The following is a 5,051-nucleotide window of genomic DNA, read 5'->3' on the forward strand; positions in this document are numbered from 1 at the left end:
GTTCTTCAGAACTGTAGAATAAAATTCAAGTTTTCTTTATTACCAAACATCTCAGTGTTATTTTATTGTTTTGGTAATTAGCCTTTTTTTTGTTGCTTAAAATCACTTTCTTCTCTGTTTTCTTGTTCAAATTGTAAATTTGTTTTTGTTTAATAAAATTTTTAATATATCAAAGATTGATTTATTGCTCACTAGCTACATTTTTGTATCTTAACGCAACAAAAGTTAATTTGTACAATATACAACGTATCTATGGCATCGTAGCATATGGCATAGTATCCATCAATATATAAAGTACTTTAAAATAAAACTACTATTAATCATATTCCTAATATTATAGAGGCAAACCAAAAACTCAACAGTGGGTTTATCACTTCCTTTAGTTTTGGCCCAAAAATGTTTTGTATCTGTTTTTCCTAAAACTCTGAAACTATTTCATAAATTGCGTTTGGTCTGATTTTAAATCTCATAGATGTTAAAATTTCTGTAAGAAGTTTTAACAACTTTCCTTTGTTGATTTGAAAAATTCTGCCTTTTTGGTGCCCTGAGCTATATGGCAACATTAATTCAGTAATCATTCTACTGAAGTTTAAATCATAGTTGATGGACAGAAGTGTCTCAGTCCACGGTGAGCTTCAGCCGCAGCAGTACTCGCATGTGGAGTTCCTCAAGGCTCCGCTCTGAGCCCATTTGAGGTTTTCATGAAATCTGTTGGATTTGGAGTCTATTTTTAGATGATAGAACATCCCATTTAACTGCTTTGTCAAATACGGTATATTTAGGTCTATGTGCTCCTACATTTAAAAAGTAGTGTGTTTTTTTTTTTTTTTTAGTTTATCTATTTAAATTACATCAGGGCATGGACGACATTGGATTTTTGTCATCTTAGAAATATGACTGAAATAATTTTATTTCTATAACGTTGCAAACTATTTGGATAATTCACACCAGCATTTAAAATTTTTAACAAAAAGAGTTGTATTTCTTTACAAGATGTATTAAATATTTGTAAAAAGGGGAGTGTGTTCTTAGATTTGTTGTGAAATCTTCAAAGGTCAGAGACAATGTAATGTCCAGGCAGAACTGTTTAAAACCCAGAGTGTATAAAAAAACATTTTTGTTTGCTTTCTGTCTGGATTTTTTTTTTCAAAAATCTTGTGCCGCTGCTGTGGTGCAGGGGTTAAGAGCGCAGCCCTTGCTCAAGGCCAGTCCCCATAGCGGCGGTCATGGGCACGAGCCCCAACGACCCCCCGCAATGTCCCCCCACCCCCCACACAAAAATAGGCTGCTGGAGCCTCAAAAATGGAAAAAAAAAAATCTTTAAAAACAGTATAAATTTATCTGAGACCAATCACACTTTGCAAATGCACTTTATAAAGATTAGTAAACAAGCTGAAGTGAACGGAAATAAAAAATAAGTTTTTCAATGTGTGTTTTTCAAATTAACTTAATATTCAAGAGCCATAAAATCACTTTTTGGAAGCAAATGTAACTGAAAAACAGAGTAAATGCATTTCCTGCAAAAATGCAGTGTGAATGCTGAATTATTTTGCTGAAACCTGCTTAAAAAGCTAGTTTGATTGAAATAATAGCTAAAAATTAGAAATATGAGTTAGTGGGGACGCTGTCTGCTCTGTGGTACAGATTCCTGATGACTCCTAACTTGTGCTCCAAAGGGTGATGGGAGTCAAACTGCAAATACTGGTCTGTGTGGGTGGGTTTGTGGTACACCTCAGTTTGCAAATGTCCTCTATCAGAGACTGAGACCTCACAGTCCAAGAAAGCCAACCTGCCATTTTTTACATCTTCTCGTGTGAACTTGATGTATTTATCCACAGAGTTGATGTGGTCAGTAAAATGTTGGACTTCCTGAGATTTAATTTTAACCCAGGTGTCGTCAACATACCTGAACCAATGACTTGGTGGTGTCCCTGAAAAGGACGTCAAGGCTCTCTTTTCTACCTCCTCCATGTACAGGTTGGCAACAATAGGAGAAACTGGAGACCCCATAGCACACCCATGTTTCTGCCTATAATATTGCTCCCCATATGTGAAGTAGGTTGACTGCAGGCACAGTTTCAAGAGTTGACACAGTTGTTCTGTGGAAAGCGTGGTCCTGCTGCTCAGAGTGGTGTCTGATTTTAATCTTAAACTGACCACCTCTACTGCATCATCAACAGGAAGTAAAGAGTGATGTGACATCAAAAGAGACCATAGTTTCATCAGTCTCCATGATGACATCCCTCACCTTGTCCACAAAGTCCATGGTGTTCTGTATGTGGTGTTCTGAGCTGCCAACTAAAGGGATGAGGATGCTCTACAGACAGACACCAGTTCAAGACATCAAACAGCTGAATCATGTGGCGACAGCTGAATGTCTTATGAACTGTTCAAAAGCTGAATGGACGTTCTAGGTGGAAGTATGCTCAAGTAGTGACGGTTCAAAAAGCTGTAAGATGTTGACGGATTTCACAGAATCTTTCTGTATTTCAATGAGAAAATTTTGGGAGAATTTTTTCTTTTGAATATTTCAAAAAGTTTAAAATATACTGTAATATCAAAATTCATAGCCGGAGTGTCCTGGATAAGCCGAACGTTTTGATACCTAAATGGCTGAAATAGCTTAAAAACTGCTGGAAGCGACTGATGCCAATAAATGCACAAAAGATATTTGAAAAAAATAATTAAATAAAAAGTGGATCTCAATTGTGTGAGCGCTTAACAGTGTTAGAGTGGTTTCCATAGCAACAACAGGCAATATGTCATCGACCCTGAAAGGTAGGACTTACAGAACGCAACACTTCGTTTGTGTGTTTCATGCTTTTATAAACATTATACGTTCATCTGCGAGCAATTTATTGAATAAAACAATCAAAAGTATAATTCTGACCTATTCTGTAACACACATACTGAGAACGTTTACAACTACAGTTCAAGAAGGACGCAAACAGAAAAATCAATGTTAATATTCTGCTCTTCCAAAGTAAATCAAATACTTTCAGCCTTTGTGTGAAATTGTCATAGTTTAGATTTTGTGCACTATTTTATCTGAAGTCAACAAAAGTAAAAATTAATACACATCTGATTTATGTTGTTAGAGTAATTTATTTAATTTATTGTATTGATGTTTGGGGGAAAGCGTGCAAAACAATTATAAATCCTATTTTTGTTTTACAGAAAAGAGCTGTAAGAATTATTACCAGGAAGCATTTCAGTCACCCATCAAGTGGATTATTTTATCAACTGAAGTTATTGAAGTTCATGATTTGGTAGATTATAACATTTTATCAATTATATATATAGGGCCTCATAATAATACATTACCTTTAAATATCCAATTAAATTTTGTTAAAAGAGTTGTTATAATCTTAAGGGGATGGAAGTGTTTGTGAAACCTAAATTTTGAACTAGTCTGAAGAAACGGTCTACCTCAATCCAGGGAATTAGATTATGGAATAATCTGGAGAGTGATGTGACAAATGCCAGATCAATGTTTAAGAGAATGATCAAAGTTGGTTTGTAAATAAAAATTAAAAAAATAGCTTAATGTGTGTTGTATGAATTGACGCTCGAGAAGGAGTTATTTATTTTGTTATTTGAAGATTATCATTGTTTGAACTAATTATTTGGTAAAAAGGGGCAGATTATAAGATTGTGTTCGTCTTTCTGCTGCCTTTCGTTTTATTTGTGATTGTATTTCTTATTGTATATTGAATTGTTTTGTTTTTTAAAAAATGAATAAACTTATAAATAAATAAAAATAAATGCTAGAATTTAAATATTGCAATAATTTAAACAGTTTTTGGTTTACAGAGTATTTTCAAATTACACTTCCTCTTTTTGTTCCTGTCAAATCCAAAACAACAAGTTCTGTTAACATTTCATGCTTCTCAAACTTCTCCATGGCCTTTGCTCCAGAGCGGTTGCAGTGGAAATTTCCATCTTGTTCCTAGCTGCCTGCAGCAGAGCTGAGGATGACTTCAGAGATTTATTTAGCAGTGGATGGAGACCTCAGCTGGTCACAAGTCACTACTGCAAAAACCACACACAGAAAGAAGGAACAACTTCAGTCATTATCAGGGTTCTCTGCAGATGTGGGTTTATCAGGGTTCTCTGCAGATGTGGGTTTCTGTTCGTGACGAAACTTATTCAGCTTCAGGAGAAGCTGGAGCAGGAGATCAATGAGCTGTTTTAATATCCAAATAGTGTTTCCTAAAATTTCTCAATTTGTTTTTCTGCCTTTTTTTTTTTGTCGCAGCAAAGAATCTAAACTCAATAAATTAATGACAAATTACTGTAGACGTTGAAAACTGAAAACGGTGATTTGCTCGTGCTGCTGTCTGAAGACATTTAGTTGAGTCCTGACTCACACCAGACAACGGATAGTTTCGTTTTGGACTTCATGTGTTACCGATCTTCATGTTTGTGAAGCACTTTGGTCAACACTGTTGTTTTTAAATGCGATATGTGTAACGTATTTTTCGGAATATAAGGCGCATTAAGCAAAACAAGTTGATTTTGACAGACGTGTGAGCGCCGTGTACCACATAAAATCTTTTCGAGGTCATTAGCCCAACAAGAATTAATACATAAGGCGCACCAGATTATAAGGCTCGCTGTCGAGGTTTGAGAAAATAACACTTTACAATAAGGTACACAAAATTGTATTAACTGCCAGGGAACGCCTCAGGAACCAATCAGGAGCTAATGGGTAGTTAACCAGTATTTACTGGGGAACACACACCCAAGCCTTATTAGAAGACTACTGGTTAGTTACCTTGTAAATGAAGAGGAACTAATCAAGAACTAACAGGTAGTTACCATGGAAACCAAACAGGAATGAATCAGGAGCTAATGGGTAGTTAACTAATTGGTTTACAAAAGAGAAAAATCCAATAGAATCGGTAATCACTAGGAAACAGCTTTTGACTAAACGAGCTGTGACCTCACTGGTGCAGAGTTTATTCAGAACCCACATGGAGAATTTATCCTCCGTTTCTGTGATAACAAACCAGTAGTCCCCTAATAAGACTTGGCAGTGTGTTCACCAG

Source organism: Nematolebias whitei, chromosome 9 (assembly GCF_014905685.2).
Source record: "Nematolebias whitei isolate Nwh7 chromosome 9, NemWhi1, whole genome shotgun sequence".
Taxonomy (NCBI): Eukaryota; Metazoa; Chordata; class Actinopteri; order Cyprinodontiformes; family Rivulidae; genus Nematolebias; species Nematolebias whitei.